Source organism: Hemiscyllium ocellatum, chromosome 7, assembly GCF_020745735.1.
Source record: "Hemiscyllium ocellatum isolate sHemOce1 chromosome 7, sHemOce1.pat.X.cur, whole genome shotgun sequence".
Classification (NCBI taxonomy): domain Eukaryota; kingdom Metazoa; phylum Chordata; class Chondrichthyes; order Orectolobiformes; family Hemiscylliidae; genus Hemiscyllium; species Hemiscyllium ocellatum.
Genome location: NC_083407.1, coordinates 81,770,902 through 81,793,437, shown reverse-complemented (window position 1 = coordinate 81,793,437; position 22,536 = coordinate 81,770,902).

Sequence of the window (22,536 nt, the reverse complement as noted above, 5' to 3'; positions counted from 1 at the left end):
ACATGGACACCTAGGTCCCTTTTACATTTTCCAACCTCTTACTGTTGAAGAAATAATCTGCACATCTATTTCTCCAATTAAAGTGGATAACCTCACATTTTTTCACATTATCTTCTATCTTCCATTTCTATGACCATTTACTAAGCCTGTCCAAAACCTCCTGAAACCCACATTGCTTCCTCGCAGCACATATTCCCAATTATCTTTGCATCATCTACAAATTAGAAAGATTACATTTAGGAGTTAGCTCCAAATCATTGATATATGCTGTGAACTGCTGGAGTCCAAGTACTGATCGCTGCAGTATTCTGCTAGTCACAGTCTGCTCAGTCACAAGTCACTAAAATGACCCATCTATTCTGAATCTCTGTTTTCTGTCTATTAGCCAATCATTAATCCAAATCAGTACCTTCTACCACATATGCAATATTTGGCTTCTGACCAGCCTCTTCTGGGGAACTTTATCAAAAGCCTTCTTAAAATCTAAGTATACTACATCCATTGGGCAGATCTTTATCAATTTTGCCAGTAACATCTTCAAAAAAACTCCAACAAGTTTGTCAAACACAATTTCCCAAACAATGGCCAATCATTTTTAACCAGATGTCTACTTATCTCCTCCTTTAAAACAGATGATTATTATAACTCTATCAGGCCTACAGTTCCCTGCTGTCTCTCTCATTGCCTTCTTAAATTATGGCTGACATTTGCTATTTTCCAGTCCACAAAAGACGTCTACAAGAGATCAGGCAGATTGAGGAGACTGAGAAGAAAAATAAGGGCCAGGTAGCAGGTGGGTGGGAAATATTTGACTCCATTGATATTTCAGACACACAACATGAATTCTGGTAGGGAGAAAGGTAAAATAATTAATGTTAAATTGGGTACAAGGACAAGTGTACATTTTGAAACAGTTCTGTTTAAGTAAGTTTCTTAATGCTCATGTACAAGAGTATAAATTTGATCTTAGTAAAGGTGTAAACTGAATGTAAAAAATGCAATGGTGGCCCAATAATCTATCCCAATTTTCCTTTCCAAAAGTGGGCAATGTAAAGCAGGCAAACATTTCAAGATGATATATTTTGCATTATTGCCTGAGGTTACACAATGAATGGACGTGACTTTTCGTTTCCTTTTGCCACTATAATGGGGTGATGATATAATTAGCTGATGGACCTGATGGAGGAGCTGGCCACTGTTGACTAGAAGGGAAGCCTAACAGGAACGATGGTGGAGCAGCAACAGCAGGAGTTTCTGGGGATAATTTGGGAGACATAGCAGAAATTCATCCAAAGGAAGAAGAATCACACTAAGGGGAGGAGGAGGCAATCATGGCTGACAAGATTTGGAGATGCTGGTGTTGCATTGGGGTGCACAAAGTTAAAAATCACACAATACCAGGTTATAATCCAACCGGTTTAATTGGAAGCACTAGCTTTTGGAGTGCTGTTCCTTCATCAGGTGGTGACAAGGGACAAGGGATGGTGACAAGGGAAGTCAAGAATAGCAAAACATCCAAAGAAAAAAGCATGTAAAATGACAAAATTGAATTGAAAACCAGAAAACTAGGAAGCCTTTAAAAACCAGCAAAGGACAACTAAAAAAGCTTAAGGGTGGCGAAGATGAAATATGAGGGTAATATAGTTATTAAAGTAAAAAAAGTTTGCAAAGTTTTTTTTTTAGATATATAAAAAGATAAGATAGAGGCAAGATTGGATATTGGAACCCTGGAAAATGAAGCTGGAGAAGTTGTAATAGGGAACAAACAAATGGCGATGGAACTGAATAAATGTTTTGCATCAGTCTTCTCAGTGGAAGACATAGTAGCATAACTGAACGTCAAGGGAGGCAGGGGAGAGAGAAAGGCGTAATGGCTATCACTAAGGAGAAGGTACCTAGGAAGCTGAAAGGTCTGAGATGGATAAATCATGCAGACCAGATGGATTATGCCCCAGTATCCTGAAGGGGATAGCTGTGGAGATTGTAAAGATGGTGACCTTTCAGGAATCACTGGAGTCAGCAAGGGTTCCAAGACTGGAAAATGACGACTGCAACACCTTTGTTTTAGAAGGGAAGGAGCAGAAGCCAGGAAACTATAAGCTGGTGAGCCTGACCTCGGACATTAGTAAGATTTTAGAATCCGTTACTAAAAATGAGATTGTATTTAGAAGTGCACAGTAAAATAGGTTTGAGTCAGCAGGGCTTCATCAAGGGAAGGTCATGCCTGACAAATCATTTAGAATTCTTTGAAGAGTCAATGTGCAAGTTAGATAAAGGAGAGGCAGTGGATATGATCTATTTGGATTTACAGGAGGCCTTTGGCAAGGTGACAAGGAGGAGGTTGGAAAATAAGATAAAAGCCTCATTGTGTTAGGGACAAGACACTAGCCTGGATAGAAGATTGCATGACTGGCAGAAAGCAGAGAATAGGGATAAAGGGGTCTTTTTCAGGATGGCAGCCAATTTAGTGGAGTTCTGCAGGTGTCAATGTTTGAACCACTACTATTCATGATGTATATGGACAGAAAACTGACAGTATTGTTGCTAAATTTACATATGACACAGCTAGGTGGAGAGTCAGAGGTGTAGACTATTTTCTCTATTGGATAGACTTCAGAAATCTGAAGCACAAGGGAATTTGGAGTCTTAGTTCAGGATCCTCTCAAGGTTAACATGCAGATTCAGTTGGTAGTTCAGATGGCAAATGCAATACGAGCATTCATTTCAAGAGGACTGGAATACAAGAGCAGAAATGTTCTATTTGGGCTATATTAAGCTCTGGTCAGGCCACATTCACAGTATTGTGAACAGTTTGGGTTCTGTATCTGAGAAAGAATGTGCTGGCATTGGAGGGCGTCGAGAAGAGGTTCAGAAGATTGATCTTGGAATGATAGGTGAGTTATATGAGGAGTGGTTGAAGACTCTGGGTCTGAAATCAATGGGATTTAGAAGGATGAGGGGAGATCTGATTGAAACTTACAGAATACTGAGATATTTGGGTAGAGTAAATGAAGATGTTTCCATCAGTAGGAGATCTACTTTCCACCACTAAAACCCAAAGGCACAGCCTCAGAATGACTGAGATGAGGAGGAATTCCTCCAGCCTGAGGGTGGTGGATCCACTGTCACAGTTGGCTGTGGAGGCCGAGTCATAAAGTGTATTGAAAACAGAGATAAGTACTTTCTTAATTAGTAAGGATATCAGGGGTTACAGGGGGAAGGCAGGAAAGTGGGGCTGATAAATATATCAGCTAGAATTGAATGCCAAAACAGGCTCAATGGGTCAAATGGCCTAATTTTGCTCTGGTACAGGTTTTGCGATTGCAGTCTTTCCAGTTAATCTTGGATGGTGAGCTGCTTACAATTTCTGTGTGGCAGGTTACTGAAAGTGTGAACTGATAGTGTTGCAGTGATGGAATCAGAGTATCTGGGGTCTGAGTGAACAAGGCAAGCAACTGGATGTCTGCTGAATCAATCAGTCACATTGAAAGGTTGTGAAATTTAAACTACTAGAACAGAGAAGGTAGTGTGGAAGAGGGTGGAGGCATTTTCAAGTCAGAGACAGAAATGGAAAAAAAAGAAAATAAAGATTGAATTAAGAGATAAAGAAAGAGCATAATAAAAAGCAGTGTTGAGCACATTTTAACTGCTCTAGTTCAGAGACTCACTGTTTAGAAACAGTTTGTCCAAGAATGTTTGAGCAGACCTACACAACCAACTTGTGGCACTGCAATCAATACAGAAATAATGAATGTGCTGGTTCTTTTGCTTATTCTAATGGTCTAATTTCTCTCTAATTTGACAGTCAGGGTGTTTGCTTTGGAGCATGTCCATATGGGATTCATTATTTGTGCGAAAAAGTGTGGTATTGGAAGAGCACAGCCTGTCAGGCAGTATCCGAGGAGCAGGAGAGTCGACGTTTTGAGCATTAGCTCATCAGCAATGTGGCGGGGGGATGGGGGGGGGGGGGGGGGGGTGGGGGGGTGGGGGGGGGCTGCCCGAGGAGGCTGTGAGATAAATGGTGGGGGAGTGGGGCTGGGGGGAATGTAGCTTGGAATGCGATAGGTGAATGAAGGTGGGGGGTGATGGTGATAGGTCAGAGTGGAGGGTGGAGTGGGTAGGTCGTTGGGTGGCTGGCATGTGGCAGTGGAGGAGGCCCAGGACTTGTATGTCCTTGGCGGAGTGGGAGCCAGAGTTAGTGTTCACAGGGCAGTGAGGTTGTTTGGTGCGTGTTCCAGGAAATGTTCTCTGAAACGTTCTGCAATTTGGTGTCCTGTCTCCCCAATGTTGAGGAGACCACATCGAGAGCAATAGACATAGTAGATGAGGTGTTTGGATGTGCAGGAAAATCTCTGACAGATGTGGAAGGATCCTTTGGGGCCTTGGATGGAGGTGAGGGGGGAGGTGTGGGCGCAGGTTTTACACCACTTGCGGTGGTAGGGGAAAGTGCCAGGAGTGGAAGGTGGGTTGGTGGTGGTGGGGGGGGGGTGGGGGGGGTGCATGGACCTAACAACGAAGTTGCAGAGGGAATTGTCTCTGCAGAATGCTGAAAGGGGTGGGGAAGGAAATATATCTCTGGTGTTGGGATCTGATTGTAAGTGGCAGAAATGGCAGAGGATGGTGCGATGCATCCAGAGGTTCATGGAATAGAAGGTGAGGACCAGTGGGGTTCTGTCTTTGTTACAATTGAGGGGGTGGGGTTCATGGATGGAGGTGCAGAGAGTGGAGGAGATCCACTAGAAGGTATTGTTGACCACGTGGTAAGGGAAGTTTCAGTCCTTGAAGTAGGATGCCTTCTGGGATGTTCTGAAGTGGAATTGGTTCTCCTGGGAGCAGATGCGGTGGACACAGTGGAAATGGAACTAATAGGCTGTGTTTTTACAGGAAATGGTGGTGGGACAGGGTTAGTCCAGGTAGCTGTGGGAGTCAGTGTGTTTGAAGTAGATGTCCGAGTTGAATCAGTCATCGGAAGTGGAGATGGAGAGGTCCAGGAAGGGGAGGGAGATGTCTGAGATGGTTCAGGTGATCTTGAGCTCAGAGTGGAAGGTGTTCATGAAGTTAATGAACTGTTCGACACCCTCATGGGAGCACGAGATGGCACTGATACAGTCATCAATGTGGCGATGGAAAGGTCGGGGAATGGTATCAGTGTAACTATGGATGATGGACCTGTTCCATGTACCTGACAAAGAGGCAGGAATAGCTGGGGCCCATGCAGGTGCTCATGGCTACCTGTTTGATCTGAAGTAAGTGGGAGGATTCAAAGGAGAAATTGTTGAGGGTGATAACCTGTTCAGCCAATTGAATGAGCGTGTCAGTGGAAGGGTACTGATTGGGTCAGCGGGAGAGGAAGAAGTGGAGGGCTAAAAGGCCTTTATCATGGCTGATGGATGTGTATACAGACCTGGATATCCATGGTGAAGATGAGACATTGGATGCCAGGGAAACAAAAGTCATGGAGGAGGTGGAGGACATGGTGATGTCCTGAAGAGAGTTCGTGGAACAAAGGGGCAGGATGGTGTCAAGGTATGCGGATATAGGTTTGGTGGGCAGGAGCAGGTGGACACAATGGGTCTACCAGGGAAGTCATGTTTGTGAATTTTGGGTAGGAGGTAAAATCGGGAAGACTATGAGGCTGGAGGCTGTGGATGGGAAATCCACTGAGGTAATGAGGTTGTGGATGGTCTGGGAGATGATGGCTTGGTGATGGGAGGTGAGGTCATGGTCAAGGAGGCAGTAGGAGGCGGTGTCCGTGATTTAGCACCTGGCTTCAGCGGTGTACAGGTCAGTGCGCCAAGCCAGCACAGAGCCCCCCCCTTCTCTGCTGGTTTGATGGTGAGGTTGGGGTTGGAGAGGAGGGAGCTGTGTGTTGTGAGGGTGAGAGTTTGAAGTGAGAGAGAAGGGTGAATAGGTTGAGGCAGTCAATGTTACAGCAGCAGTTGGAGATGAAGAGATTGAGGGTAGGTAACAGACCAGCCCAGGTTGTCCAAGTGGATGGAGTGTGTTAGAGGCAGGTGAAGGGGTCCTCACAGGATGGATGGGCGACCTGATGGAAAAAAATAAGCATGGAGCCAAAGGCGGTTGAAGAAAAATTTGATTTTGTGATGCATGTCGCATTTGTTGATGTGGAAGCATAATGGGATGAAGGTGAGGCCTTTACTGAGGACTGATCATTCATCCTCAGTGAGGGAGAGGTCTCAGCAGATGGTAAATCATGGCAGGGCTGGGAGCGAGGAGCTGGTGTGGGGCTTGATTTGGGAGTAAGGGTGGAGACTGTCTCTGGAGTGGGTGTGGTCATGGTATCATGGGTGATGTCACCAAAGGAAGTGATGTATACCATGGGGGTCAGAGAGGCAAAAGTGGTGCCTTCAGTGGCATCTGTGGGAGCGGAAGTGACATTCCATGTGACGTTTGCGATGTCTTCGACGGTGGCTGCGTGTTCGTTGGTGGTGTTCCAGTGAGTGACATTGGTGGGAGTGGAAATGGCTGAGGTGGCAGCAACTTCATGGAGGTACCAGCGGAAATCACAGAGGCAGTTGTCCTGGTGACGACTGTGGAGGCGGTTGTCTTGATGGCATGCAGTGGTGGCATAATCAGCGTTGGATGCAGTCGGTGAGGCAGTGGGGGTGGAAGTTGCGCCATCATTAGTCACAGCATGGTGGTTGTAGATGCCACGTAGCTAATGGCACCCGAGCAGTTCTGGAGGCCAGGGGAGGGTCAGGAATGATCGAGGAATCCCAAGTTTGGAAGTAAGTACATGAAAGTTTGGTGTCCTTACATTTCTTGATGTCCCATAGGCTGGAGAAAAAGCGATTGTTGTGCGTGTGCATTCTTCTCAGGATGAAGAATCCCATCCACAACCTCATAGTCTGGGAACCCTGCTGTTCTACCTCTGACACAAAATTCACAAACTTGACTGCCCCCGGTCGACCCATCGCCTCCACCTGCTTCTGCCCCACCAACCTTATCTCTGCATGCCTTGACACTGTCCTGTCCCCCTTGGTCCAGGATCTCCCCACATATATTTGGGACACCATCTACACACTCCATCTCCTCCATGACTTTTGTTTCCTGGCCCCAATGCCATGGACATTCAGTCCCTGTACACATCCAGAAATACATGTCCATCCCTGCCCCTATCTATATTCCACAGAGAACTCTTCCCTCCGTGACTTCCTCACTAGGTCCACGCCCCTCACCAACCCACCCTCCATTCCCGTGCCACCACAAGAGGTGTAAAATCTGTGCCCACACCTCCCCCCTCACCTCCATCCCGAGCCCCAAAGGATCCTTACACATCTGACAGAGATTTTCCTGCACCTCCACACACCTCATATGTTGCTCCCGATGCGATCTCTTTTATATTAGGGAGACAGGTCACTTACTTGCAGAATGTTTCAGAGAACATCTCTGGAACACAGGTACCAATTAAGCCCACCACCCTGTGAACAAACACTTTACTTCCCCCTCTCTATGCACCATGGACATGCAGGTCCTAGGCCTCCTCCACCGCCAAACCCTAACCACCCTGGACAAGGAACACCTCATCTTCTGCCTTGCGACCCTCCAACCACACGGGATCAATGTTGATTCCACTATTTTCCTGATCTCCCCTCCTCTCACCTTATCCTGGATCCAACCCTCCAACTGGGCACTGCTCTCTTGAACTGTCCTACCAGTCCATCTTCCTTCCCACCTTTCTGCTCCACTCTCCTCTCCAACTTAACACCATCACCCCCCACCTTCATCCATGTATCACATTCTCAGCTATCTCCCTCCCAGCCCATCCCTCTCCAATTTATCTCTCAGCCCCCTTGCCTCCACCTCCTTCCGCCCCCCTCCCCCCCCCACATTCCTGACAAAGGGCTTACGCTCGAAATGTTGATTCCCCTGCTCCTCCCCTGACCTGCTGTGCTTTTCCAGCACCACACGTTTTGACTCTAATCTCCAGCATCTGCAGTCCTCACTTTCTCCTCATTATTTGTGTGTTCTACTTCTCTATTAGAGTTTCTGAGAGTGAAAGATTGATAGCTTCTGAACACAAGAGCAACAGCCTTTCAGTGAAGATTGTATGTGGATAAGCCAGGAGTTGAAGTGGGAATCTGCCAATAATTAACTAGAGAGGATGGAGTGCCTGGAGAACAACATCTAGTAAGAGATTGTTGTCCAGTTGACATTAATTAAATATTAGATTTGTTCAATGGCAGCAGCAAGATGACGTCTTAGAACAGAATCTCATGATTTTTTCAAAGTCCGAGTTGCATTGAGATTTTTGGAAGGCTATTTTTTTTTTCCATGAGCTTCAAAGGTTCTCTCACCTGATCTAACCAAATGTACCTTGGCCCAATAGCGTATTTCACCTTTAATTTCTACCCCATCTTAATACAACTCTCTGGACAACCTCCAAAGACAGGAATCTGTGGTGCTAGTGGCACCTCTAAAATGCCACAGTGTGCTTGCACAAGCACTGGCTACCCTGCTCACTCACAGACAGTCAAAACATGGCAAAGAAGGAGATGATAGCATGTGGCATTCTAGCTTGTCCTGACAAATGAGTATTGACCACTCTGCATGCCACTGCCACTCTACCATTAGCCCCATTATCACCCTCAATCATTGCACACCATTTACAAACACTACCTGAGGTCCCTTTCCTCTGTTTTATCTTGTAGGTTTTGCAAGCCTACCAATGATGTCTGCTCAGGTGGGTGGCTGTAGAAGCATCAAAGGCTGAGGGGTGATTTTATAGAGGTTGATAACATCATGAGGGACATGAAAAGGGTAAATAGACAAGGTCTTTTTCACCAGGGTGGGGAAGTCCAGAAGTACAGAGCATGGGTTTAAGGTGAGAGTAGAAAGATTTAAATGGGACCTAAGGGGCAACTTTTTCACACAGAGAATGGTGTCTGTATGGAACGAGCTGCCAGAGGAAGTAGTGGAGGCTGATATAGTTGCAACATTTAAAAGGCATCTGGTTGAGTATTTGAATAGGAAAGGTTTAGAGGGATATAGGCCAAGTGCTGGCAAATGGGACTAGATTGGGTTCGGATATCGGCTCCAGTTGATTGAGTTGGACTGAAGGGTCTGTTTCTGTGCTGTACGTCTCTATGATTCTAATCGCCCACCTGGATCTTTGAAGACAAGAACATTGGGACATCAGAGGAAGCATCAGTAAGATCTCCTTCTTCACAACCCAACTTCCAGATACTGACTTCTTGGTGTCAAATTCCAGCTCAAATAGTGAGTGTTTCACTTTCAGCAGCTTCCAGTCTCAGTGTGAGCATGTCGGTGAGACCCACAGATATCCAAAGGCCCATCTTAACAGTTATCCTGTCAACCCCACACTTCCCAATGGCCCCAACCCAACATTTCTCCATGCGACAACACCTGCCTACCCTTTCCATTCAGACTGCTGCTTATGAGGTGGCCATCCTTAGACCCTCCCCTTGATGCTGGGTACTCCTGACTGTAGACAATGCTCTTTCCACCTTACGTCCATCCCAGCCAGGCTTTGCAACATCACACCCTTTGAAATCCTGCTGGTCCCTATTTACAATTGCACTGCACCCTTGCCCAGATCCTAAAGCCCCAAGTCCCAAAGGCTAAATTACGTGGTGGTGTACGACTTGCCTCCCCATCTAATCCCACTGTGCCCGAAGCTGCCTTCTCCAGGAAACTGACCACACCAAATTATCACTCCGCAATGTATCTGTGAACCACACCCATTTCCAGATCTTCAAAGAAGTTCTAAAAAGTTAAACTTTTTAGGTATTAGGAAACTAGCAAGCAGTTTTGCAAAAGCTTATATATAGCCTCTTCAGTTTACTGCTCACAGTCGTGTTGTAGAGCAGAGCTGTGTATGGTGATAGCAGAGACTCCAATTTCTTTCCATCACATAGCTGACAAGAAATCTCTCCCATTCTTACCTCCTGCCATCAGCATATATTCCTATTCAACTTGCTTCCAGGGTCTTCAATGCCGGAACTGAACCTAAAGAGCTTCCCATTCAGACTCAGGGAGTTCCACAAAACAATATGTTGACTGTTATTTGCCAATGAAATCAGTGAATAATTCTGTTTTCTTTTGCAGGGAGGAGAAAGTGAGGACTGCAGATGCTGGAGATCGGAGTCGAGAGTGTGTTGCTGGAAAAGCACAGCAAGTCAGGCAGCATTCGAGGAGCAGGAGAATCGACGTTTCTGGCATAAGCCCTTCATCAGGAACCTGTTCGAAACATCGATTCTCCTGCCTGGCCTGCTGCGCTTTTCCAGCACCACACTCTCGACTCTGTTTTCTTTGGCGGTCATTTTCAGCCATTGGAAATGAGGTTGCACACAGCTGGCAGACTAGGCATTCTTATCCAAAATGCTTCTTTTCTTTGTCATGAAGTCTCTCCTAATAAAGCTGACCCAAGTTACCCACTCTTAAATGTGTCAAGGACTTTTTTTGTAATTGCAAGAAAAATTCTAAAATGCTGCCCAGTTGCACTGACTCACGGGAGTTTACATATTTGTAACTAAATAAACTCAATTTGGAAAACTAGTCCAATTTTGTGTGCAGTTCTTGTCGAGACTGTACCTGAAATAGAAGCTGTTCTGCAATCCCCACTATTCAGACAATATTTGCAACATCTGAACTTGGAATAATTAAAATCTAATCTGCACCATAATTTATTTGGCAGCACTTTAAACACCTAAAAAAGTGATAGATAATCTAGAGATTCTAGTTGGGCCTGCTTGCAATAGTCTTTAAGTCAAATTCCTAAATACCAAATTCTGCTATCACTCTCAACCATCTATTGCATGATGAAACATAAGCTCAGCAACATTATATCTTGAAGTCCATTTTACAGAATGCTACAAAACTAATATTTCTTTGAAATCCAAAATGTCACTGTAGCAGCATGTCTTTTAAAAAGTAGTTTCTGACCTTTCTGTATTACCATTTCCTGATATCAGTGAGGAGCAGGGATCTGCCTATGTCAGTGTTGTGGTGGAAAATTCTCAGCAGCCTTTTTCACAAAGGCTTCCAGACCTTATTATTTATAAGCAATGACATTTTCCATAATTGCATTCAAAGGTTCGGCTATACGTTTTCTACCAGGACCATGCTAAGTTATGCAAAATACAATTCTTAACCCTTTAAATTCAACTTTAGCTGCTGGTGCACATAATCTAGTTATCCTTTTCTAACAAACTTCCAGAACAATCATGTTGCATCCGAGATGCTGCAAGGAATAATAAAGATGATTCATGATGTTTTTATTGCATTAGTGTCAATGCCATATCAACACAGCCCTACAAAAGATGTCTTCCTTTGTTGTTCTTAATTCTAAGTAGGTGACATTTTGCAGCAGGGCACGAGACTAATTATATCAAATGTCACCAGCACTGCCTTTTATATGAAGTCTCTGCAAGCCTCATAACCTGGGAAAATCTGTTTGTTTATTTAAGGATATTAAAGTCATGAATCAGAACAGGGAAGAAATGTACAGTGTCTCTTGATGTGACATGAACTGGAAAGAAATTATTCACTATTGAGGGGCTCTCTAGTTTGACAAGTGTGCTTCATATTAGTATTGTAACTTAAACCTGGCTCTTAAGCCTTTAAATAGGTTTTATTACATTCTGCTAGGAAATCGATATCTCAGTAAACGTACAGAGAATGTGACTGCATGTGAAATCCCCCCACTTCTCAAAGAAATCTTCCTTTTATAATTACAAGGAACAGCTCGGAATTTCTAAGTTGTAAATAGCAAAATGTTAAATGTCACAGTCTGATAATGCACAGATCATTCTGAGCTGTCTGATCAGTATGGGCATATCTACTGCTTTGCCAAATGTTTATTTGATTTTCAGGTTCCACAAAAATGATTTATTCCAGTACCTGTACATTTGCAGCAGTTACAATTACTTTTCATGTTCCCCCAGTATTAAACAAGCATCACATATAGATTTACTGTCAATCGAGAGACCTTTGATAAAGTGACTGTTTTACCATTTCCAACAGATGCCACTGTTTTCCTTCCCGTCACAAGAGCACTTTCATTATTTGACCAGTTCACAACTTGTAGCTAAGGTGAATTTACAGCTCAGGCTGTGGATAGCTGTTGGATGTATTATATACATCCTTATAAAAATAAATATACCAATGTTTGCTTATTGATCTACTCAGATGTTAAAATGCTGTGGCAAAAACATATTGTGCAGTAACAATTGGAGCTGAAATATATTATTTTGGGACAAAGTAACAGGTATGGAGGATATTTTGTTGTAATATAACCAAAGTCCAAGAGGACCACTTGCTCATTGGAGACATGACTGGTGCTAAGCTTAATGTGAGGGTCACAGGCAAGGGGCAAGTTTGGGAAAGTGAGACTTTCATGCAAAACCACAGCCAGTGCACGAATAGAAGTGATGCCTTTGGTGCCACACTGCATTGCCAACCAATCATCCAGCCTACCCAGACCCTACACACACGCACATGCACATACTTTGTAATCTAACATTATATAACAATGGACACCACCATTTGTGATATATTGGAAGCTAGAGCGAGGACTTTTAGGTCAAAGTGAGACTGGAAACAGAGATGAGCACATGCTAAAAATCTGCTAGCATTTCAGTTTGTCATCACAATAACTGACACCGGCAGATTTCCTGACAGCAACAGGAGGTGTGCCCCAGAAATCTACCCAGTTTGGGAATGAGGCCAGTTAAGTTTGTTAACAAGTTTATTGTCAGCTCATTGAGGGCTAATTTAGGATTTTGGTAGTGGAACACATGTTGCACTGTGGAAGGAGGATAGACTGAGTCCATCAAGGTGCAACACAGGTAGAATCTGACGTGTCCTCATATGACTTTCTGAGTGATTAATCACTGGCTCACTGGAGGAGCCCATGCATTCAAAATATAGAGCAATGTGCGTGTTAAGAAAAGGTGTTTTCCACACTTTCATGAGTGAACTTTAGCAAATTTTATTAACAAAATATTTACAAGATATGACAGGAGAGGACATGTTTTTGCAGCCTTGTGAACATAGGCTACAGTTCAATATGATCTGTCACCACAATGTCTTAGTTCCTTTCACAGCTATTCAGTGTAGCTCTCTTTAGAGTAAATGTATAATTCCCAATCATTTCCATCATTCCCCAGGTGTTTTTACATTACCCATTTAACTGTTAACATTTTGGCATGAATTAAACTCTTTTCACCTACTTGTGTGACCCTCAACATCTCTTCTCACCATTGCATTAATCTATAAGCATATTCTCTGCCATTTTTCAGGATGAGGATGTACTCAATGTGGTGCCCCTTGGTGGGGAAATATTTGACAGATTGGGGCTCCAGCCTCTGATAATAATTGGAGTGTATAAGTAGTGGTGTTAGTTCCATACTCATGCAAGATTGTTATGGTGAAGATGATAACATCTCAGGGTACTGAAGTAGCAGGAGAACCACTAGACATCCTTCAAATGGAAACTGCTCCCCTCTGCAACTCAAGGTTCCGGGGGGTGCCAGGAAAAAGTGTGGTCCAAGCATCACGAACAAGAGACAACTATAAAAGTGGTCTTCTAGGCTTCCTTCATGAGGTGTGCAATCCATTGGAAGCTCTTCAGCAATGCCTTAATCAGCAGATTTGTCAAAGGACAATGTCAGGACATGTAGAGACGGTCACCTCCCTAGTAGTCTTACCTGAGAGTTTGAACTTGTGAGCTGTTGAGGGTTTATGGTCTGCAGTTTCCTTCATTTTTGTTCAACTCCTTCAAAATATTTTAATTATTCTGGAGTTGATCTTTTTCATTAATAAGTGCTTGTTTTTTTTTCTGAAAGAGTCTTTTGTAAGTTCTCCATTCTTTCATTCAAAAATTTTGATTTTAGAGATAAGCTCATCATTTGCAGATTTGAACAGAATGTTTTCCTCTGTTAATAATTCATAATGGGGATCTTTAAACTCTGAATATTTCATTATAAACGAGACCTTTTCTCCTTTCAGGGTACCTGATGTGTAAGAACTCTGACTATCTCTGCATAGGACCTGCAGACATCCTCTGCAAGCTTTTCTTTCTCAGTTGTGAGTTCCTATTTCTTTCTGTGCTGTTTGTTGTGGACTATTAACTCTGCCTGTTCACAAACTGGCTGTGGTCATTCGTATTCTATAACTTTACTGCCCTTTGGACATCTTCCAGATGGTGGCTGATGTTGGCGTGCATTATCTCGTAAGTCATTGTTTTATTTTGTTACCTTATCAAGCAGCTGCTTGATAAGGTAACAAATACAGTTCATTTCCGTTTCAGAAATGGTTCCCTTTCAGCTTCTGAAGCTTGCTAATACTGTATCACTGTTATTGTCTGGGCTTGTACTTCAGCTTTCAAGTAAGCGGTCTACTCAAAATTTTGCTGAATTTTCACATGGTGAAGTTCCATTTGATTCACAATTTTAAGTATTTCTAAGATAATCCTCACCTATAGAAGCTCTGTAGTTTGGGTTTCTGCTCCTTTACTGAAAGAAACCTGAAGTGTTTCCATTCTTGCTGATGAGATTCACTTGCACACTTCACCTGACTTTCATATAAATTACTCATCTCTGAATGTTCAACATTGGCTTGGAGTTTACGATCTGCTTTTCTAACTGTGCAATCCAAGACTCAGGTAGTGTGAGCTGCTTGTTGCCTGTAGAAAATACTGAGGCTTCACTGATGTTCTTCGAGGGAAAATGGCCTATAAACTTCTACTCTGTTCTTAATTCTTTCCAATTCTTCTTCTCAAACCTTCAGCATCAGTATCTGGGTGCCACAAGTCATCCAGTCATTTGTTATATCATGCAAGAAGAATTTATCCTCAGTCTTTGTGTCCTGTACTGCTGAGACATCCATACACTACTGTAGCCTCTGATTAACTTGCTGATTAATGTAGTAGTGGTTCTGTTCGCCAAGCTGAAAGTTTTTGTTGCAAGCGTTTCGTCCCCTGGCTAGGAGACATCATCAGTGCTCTGGAGCCTCCTGCGAAGCGCTTCTTTGATGTTTCTTCCGGTATTTATAGTGGTCTGTCCTTGCCGCTTCCGGGTGTCAGTTTCAGCTGTCCGCTGTAGTGGTTGGTATATTGGGTCCAGGTCGATGTGTTTGTTGATGGATTTTGTAGATGAATGCCATGCCTCTAGGAATTCCCTGGCTGTTCTCTGTCTGGCTTGCCCTATGATAGTAGTGTTTTCCCAGTTGAATTCATGTTGCTTTTGTCTGAGTGTGTGGCTACTAGGGATAGCTGGTCGTGTCGTTTCGTGGCTAGTTGGTGTTCATGTATGCGGATTGTTAGCTGTCTTCCTGTTTGTCCTAGGGAACAGCCAGGGAATTCCTAGAAGCATGGCATTCATCCACAAACTCCATCAACAAACACATCGACCTGGACCCAATATACCAACCACTACAGTGGACAGCTGAAACTGACACCTGGAAGCAGCAAGGACAGACCACTATAAATACCGGAAGAAACATCAAAGAAGCGCTTCGCAGGAGGCTCCAGAGCACTGATGATGTCTCCTAGCCAGGGGACGAAACGTTTGCAACAAAAACTTCCAGCTCGGCGAACAGAACCACAACAACGAGCACCCGAGCTACAAATCTTCACACAAACCTTGCTGATTAATGCTGTTATGACCTAGACTCTCTCTCTTTGCACTCATGTCCCTCACATGAATGGGTCGGGTTTCAGCTGGCGAGTTTCCTTCATGGCATGAAGCATGTAGCATTTCTTCCTGCACCTGCCATTTGTGGATTTTCTGAGTTCTCATTTCTTTCCCAGCTGTTTAAGTGCCTTTGCTTTACTGTGATGTTATACGTGCTGTTGCCAAACAAACTTCCTATTTCTGTTACTGGCACCTGCCGCGTTCTCCACGTGAGCTTTCTGCTGTGCATTGCCTCAGGGACCTCTGACATGTGTTGGCACGGCCTGTGCTGCTGGTCAAAATAGAGTCTCTTTTCCTGTGAGAACTAGAGGGCATAGGTTTAGGGTGAGAGGGGAAAGGTATAAAAGAGACCTATGGGGCAACTTTTTCACTCAGAGGGTGGTACCTATTTGGAATGTGCTGCCAGAGGATGTGGTGGAGGCGAGTACAATTGCAACATTTAAGAGGCATTTGGATGGGTATATGAATAGGAAGGGTTTGGAGGGTTTTGGGCCATGTGCTGGCAGGTGGGACTAGATTGGGTAGGGATATCTGGTCAGCGTGGACAGGTTGGACCGAAGGGTCTGTTTCCATGCTGTACATCTCTATGACTGCTGAGACCCCGCACCTAGCTAAGCATTGACTGTGTCTGTCCTCCATCCTGTGCAGGGGTTGCCGACAGATACTTCCTCCTCTCTGATCGCCTCACTCAGTCTGCCACCTTATTTTGTTATGTCTGAATTAACTGATGTGAATGTAGCTGGACAGACGAGGTGGTCACATATAAGATGTGACAGCCTGGTCTCTGTTCTCTCAGTTTTCTTGAATGCCCAGGAGCTACTTCATGATACTTTATTCTTCCTCCACATCAGAGTCAGTGATGTGTAGGTGCTGGTGTTGGACTGAGACGAACAAAGTTAAAAATCACATTACACCTGGTTATAGTCCAACAGGTTTATTTAGAAGCACTAGCTTTCGGAGCACTGCTCCTTCATCAGGTAACCAGTGGGGTAGGATCATAAGGCACAGAGTGTATACCAAAAGATCACTGCATCATTGTTCAATGTATCCTTTCAGTTGCATGCATAACACTGTGATCTTTTGCTATAAATTCTGTGTCTTATGATCCTGCTCCACAGCTACCTGATGAAGGAGCAGTGCTCCAAAAGCTAGTGCTTCCAAATAAACCTGGACTATAACCTGGCGTTGTGTAATTTTTAAAGTCAGAATCTGTGGGAGACACAAGGAGAGATCCTGAGAATTAAATCTTTCAAAGTAGAAGCCCCTTCAGTGCTGAGACTTCCCAGAACAGCTGAATGTTTGCCATGCACTTTGGTGGGGGAGAAATTAACTACAAATTGCATTTCACCAGCTCCATAAGGAATGCCCCCTTCTTCATTGCCTTGTCTCTGTGGAGCTACCCTTGTGATTGTCATGGTTCCTTCCTCTGCAGTGGCGATGATGTACAGACAGGGCACATTCAACAGAAGTAGGCCATTCAACCCCTCAAATCCATTCCACCATTTATAGGATTATGGCCAACAAAAAGTTCACATTCCTGTCTATCTGGGATAACCCTTTATTTCCTTGGTTAACAAAAATCTATCCAGCTCTGCCTTAAAAATATTCAAGGCACTGCATCCACTACCTTTCAGGAAGAGAGTTCTAAAGACTTATGTTTCTTTGCGGGGAAAAAAAATCACTCATCTCTGTCTAAATCAAAATAAATATGGTGACAGATTAGCAGTGCTGAGCCCAGGGCTTATCTACTCCCATCTGATTTCTTTCTCCTCTTCTTCCTGACTTTCTTCCTTTTACTTATGCTCTTTTTCCCCTTTTTTATTTTTTTCTTCATTTTCTTTTCTTTAAAGCCTGGAGAGTGGTGGGTGAAGGAGCAGTCATCCAGAGGCAGCAGTAGCAACGAGCCAACCATGGCTCCACTCCAGCCCGGGGTCTCCCTGTGAGGAAGGAGCACGTCTCAGGCTGGCTCTCCCATCCCAGACTCACAGGATGTACCAAGGGTCCAGGTCTGCAGCCAGGCCCAGTCGCCTGAAGGAGCGGAAGCGTTGTGATGATGCTATCACTTCAAAAAGGTGGCTTTGGCCTTGGTTTTTTTTGAAGAGAGGTCATAAAGGCAGAGGTGAAAAAGAGTCTAGTTTAACAATGGAAGGGGAGTGGCCAATTCTCCCTGGCTTTTTCTAGTTTGTTTTTAGCTGTAGCAGTCACAAGGTTTGTGAGTCCAGGGGAGTTGCTAGCTTCAGTAAAGAATTCATCTGACTTTCTGTAAAATCTCTCTCTCAATGTTTTTCCCTCCAGCGTGCATGAATCTGCGTTTGAATCTGCCAAGGGGTGTGTTTGAGGGATGTTACTATATTGGAACAGTTAATTAGGTAAGTTGCCGTGGTGGGTCGGTTAAGTTTCCCAGTAGTTGAATTATTCTAAATTCCGCTTTTTGTTCGTGTTTCAACCGTAGTGTTCAAATAAATTCTCTTTTGCTTAAAGCCAAGTGGCTTGACCAGCTGCATCACTCCTGGAATATCCACTTCACATCTGCCTTTAAAATATTAAAAAAAATAAGGTTTAGGCTACATTCTTAAAATATTTTGAGGGGGTCCAGCTTGGTCCGTAACAGCGTGGCCAAAGGGGCAGGTGGTGGATAGGTGGCAGTGTCTGAGGAGCATCAGAGGGGAAACAAGAGGTATAGAACCTGCCCATGCCCAGGCCTGTGATTCCAGCTTGGATGCAGTCATCACAGAAATGACGTGGCAGTGCCCTGTAACTGAGACCCCAAAGCTCACTACAGAGACTTAGGAGTCCGTTTCAGAGACTCTGGTCAATGTCAAGCAGAACAGGAGCAGCAGCAGAGGAGGAACAAGAAGAAAAGAAAAAGATGAACTCTATTGCAGTAAAATCACGCATTATATTCATTGTTTCAAGATGGCACCAGAGCATGGCGACACTGCATATAACATTAAAAAAACACTTTTCACTGTCTTTTTATATATATGTGACAATAAATCTAATCTAATCTAAGTGGCGGCGGGGGGGGGGGAGGGGGGGGCTGTATTTTTAAACAATTATCCCAAGGTTACCCCATAAGAGTAAACAACCTCTCATCCTCTCTACATCTACCCTGTCAAGACACTTCAGGAGCATACTTTTCACTTGGGATATTAAATGAAAACTGTTTGCTCATGTGCACAGAGTAACCTCACAGGTGTCATCAGAGATGAGTATGTCCTGATGTTTTTGTCAACATTTCACTCTCAGCCAACATGAGTAAAAGTAGGAATTCACTGGAGCTTTTTATATTTTGAATGGTCACTACCTGCTCCTCCCAAAACAGACATTAGGGCTTTTCATTAACAAATAGAGACAGTCTAATTTGTGTTTAATGTGGCTGTCATAGATGTCCGAAAGTCTTTGGTGTGTCTGATTTTGGCAATATATTCCAATTTACTCCAGTAAATATGCACAATAATGTCCAGTTTATTCCCATTGGCCCATAGATATTAAGGACTTATCAATTGTAATGCTCATCAGGCTAATCTCCTTACAGTGTGATTGATCACTCTGCATATCTTCATACCACCCTGTTAAATGGTAGAAGTTAGAATACAGACATTCCACTTTTTATTAGGGACTATTTTCTAGCTATGGATGACCCTATATAGAAGCTAATAAAATGTTTTACTATAATCATACAAGCAATTTCTAACAATAAGTGACGGTGCTGGCACGCCACTTGTGCCAATATTACTGAGTGTGAGTTGCAGTAGTATGAAAAACCACTGATAAAATCAGCAAAGTCTCAACCGTTCGTATTTTTTTTTAACGGAAGGTTGGGCTTATGAAAATGGCTTTGAATAAGCGATAAAACTAATATGTGCAATAGTCCCTGGAGAAAATGGATCTTTATAAGTGATCACTTGGTCCATAATTTTGCGCCATTCAAGTTTCTCAGTAGAGTGGATGTACTCCTTTAATATCTGAATCAATGAAGGAACAAATTCATTCAGTCAGTTCATTGCTTATACATTATGAACCTATAAATATATTTTCTGAACTCTCTCCAATTTAATAATATCCTTCCAAAGCAGGGTGACCTAAACTGTACATGCTACACCAAAGTTGGCCTCACCAAAGTTCAATATGACAAGATACTAAAACGCTAATGCCCAGAAATAATGCCTTGAAATCCTGCAGAGGCTGGGATGTTTTTTTACCAGAGTGTAAAAGCTTGAGGGGTGACCTAATAGAGGTTTATAAAATCATGTGGGACATAGATGAGGTGAATAGCAAAAGTCTTTTCTCTAGTGGGGGATTTAAAACTAGAGGGCATATTGTTGAAGTGAGAGGAAAAAAGGGACCTGAGGGGTAACTTTTTCACATAGTGGGCAGTTCATATGTGGAGTGAACTACCAGAGGAAGTGGTAGATGTGGGTACAACATGTAAAAGACATTTGGAGTGGTATATGAATAGGAAAGGTTTAGAGGGATATGGGCCAAATGCAGGCTAGTAGAACTAGGTTAGTTTAGAAAATGTGGTCGGCATGGACAATATGGACTGAAGGGCCTGTTTCCATGCTGTCTGATTTAATGACTCGATATGACAATTTTAAAGTTATTGCTTGTGATCTGGCAAATCCTAATAGATTATATATAACATGAACACAGCAGTGAAAATATAAGTATGAGGGGACAACTAACAAATAGCAACTATTTCAATACGACAGCATTCAGGAAACAGAATGATGGTTTCATATGTTTTTGTAGATGCTGTTCACAACTGAAAATCTTTTCATCTCAAAGGCCAGTACCAATCAGTCATGTCTGAAATGATTATTGATTGCCTTCAAACCACTGTTGTCTCAGTACATGCTCTTGGCTCACTGCAAAGCTTATAATTATTGGAGAGAAGGATTAGCCCAGAATGTCTGGCAGAGTTTTGGTGTAACCACAATGTAGAAGTGACAATATATTGTTTTCTCCGAGCAAGTTCACAAGTGATTGATTTGAGGCAGCTTGCCAGTGAAACATGACAAAGCACAAGTTTCCTCAATTATTTGCACATTTCTGAAGTGTGTCTGCCAAAACACTCCATGATTCAGTTATGTGGGTCTATCTCCATGTGAAACAGGATTTTGCTGGATTTAACTGAATAATGCATTAGTCAAGATTTATTGCCCAAAGGGTAGTAGGCATAGCATGGCCCAGATTTGGCAGAACTAAGACTGCTGGGTTTTTCATCATAGTGGTTGTTGTTCATTCAAACAATGTCTCAAAATGAAACATGCAATACAGCTAACACAAAGTGACTTCTTTGTGAACATTAATTTTTTTGGATTCCTGCTTTCCCATTTTGCTGGATTAGTCGTACAAATGTACAGCATGGAAACAGACCCTTTGGTCCAAGTCCTCCATGCCGGCCAGATATCCCAAAATTAATCCAGTCCCATTTGCCAGCACTTGGCCCATATCCCTCTAAACACTTCCCATTCTTGTACCCATCCAGATGCCTTTTAAATTGTAAGTGTAATTCTATCAGCCTCTACCACTTCCTCTGGCAGCTCATTCCATACACATATCACCCACTGCGTGAAAACGTTGCCCCTTCAGTCTCTTAAATATTTCCTCTCTCACCCTAAACCTATACCCTCTAGTATTGGACGCATCCATCCCAGGGAAAAGACTTTGTCTGTTTACCCCAACCATGCCCCTCATGATTCTATAAACCTCTATAAGGTCACCCCTCAGCATCCAACATTCCAGTAAAAACAGCCCAGCCAATTCAGCCTCACCCTATAGCTTAAACCCTCCAACCCTGGCAACATCCTTGTAAATCTTCTCTGAACCCTTTAAAGTTTAGCTTCCTTTGGATAGCACGGAAACAGAATTGCACACAGCATTTCAAAAGTGGCCTAACCAGTGTCCTGTATAGCTGCAACATGACCTCCCAACCTCCATACTTGGTGCACTGACCAATAAAGGCAGGCATACTAAACACCTTCTTCACTATCCTATCTACCTGTGACTCCGCTTTCAAGGAACTGTGTACCTGAACTCTAAGGTCTGTTGATTCAACAACACTCCCCAGGACCTTACCATTAAGCTTTGATTTGCCTTTCCAAAATGCAGCACTTCACATTTATCTAAATTAAACTCCATCTGTCACTCTCACTTTTGGCTCATCTGATCAACATCCATTCATAGTCTGAGGTAACCTTCTCTGTTGTCCATTCTACCTCCAATTTTGGTGTCATCTGCAAACTTACCAACCATGCCTCCTATGTTCACATCCAAATCATTTATATAAATGATAAAAAGCAGTGGACCCAGCACCAATCCTGGTGACACACCACTGGTCAAAGACTTCCAGTCTGAAAAGCAACCCTCTACCACCATCCACATCTGTCTTCTACCTTCAAGCCAGTTCTGTACCCAAATTGGTAGTTCTCTCTGTATTTCCACATTGTCTGAGATAAAGTAAGGACTGCAGATGCTGGAGAGTCAGTGTTGAAAAGTGTGGTGCTGGAAAAGCACAGCAGGTCAGACAGCATCCAAGGAGCAGGAGAGTCAATGTTCAGGCATAAGACTTTCATCTGGGGGGGGGCTCTTCCTGATGAAAGGCTTATGCCTGAAACATCAACTCTCCTGTTTCTCGGATGCTGCCTGACCTGCTGTGCTTTTCCATCACCACACTCTTCAACTCCATATGATCTAATCTTGCTAACCACTCTCCTGCCAGAAACCTTGTTGAACACCTTACTGAAGTCCATATAGATCACGTCCACCACTCTGCCCTCATCAATCTTCTTTGGTACATCTTCAAAACCTCAATCAAGTTAATGACACATGATTTCCCTCACACAAAGCCATA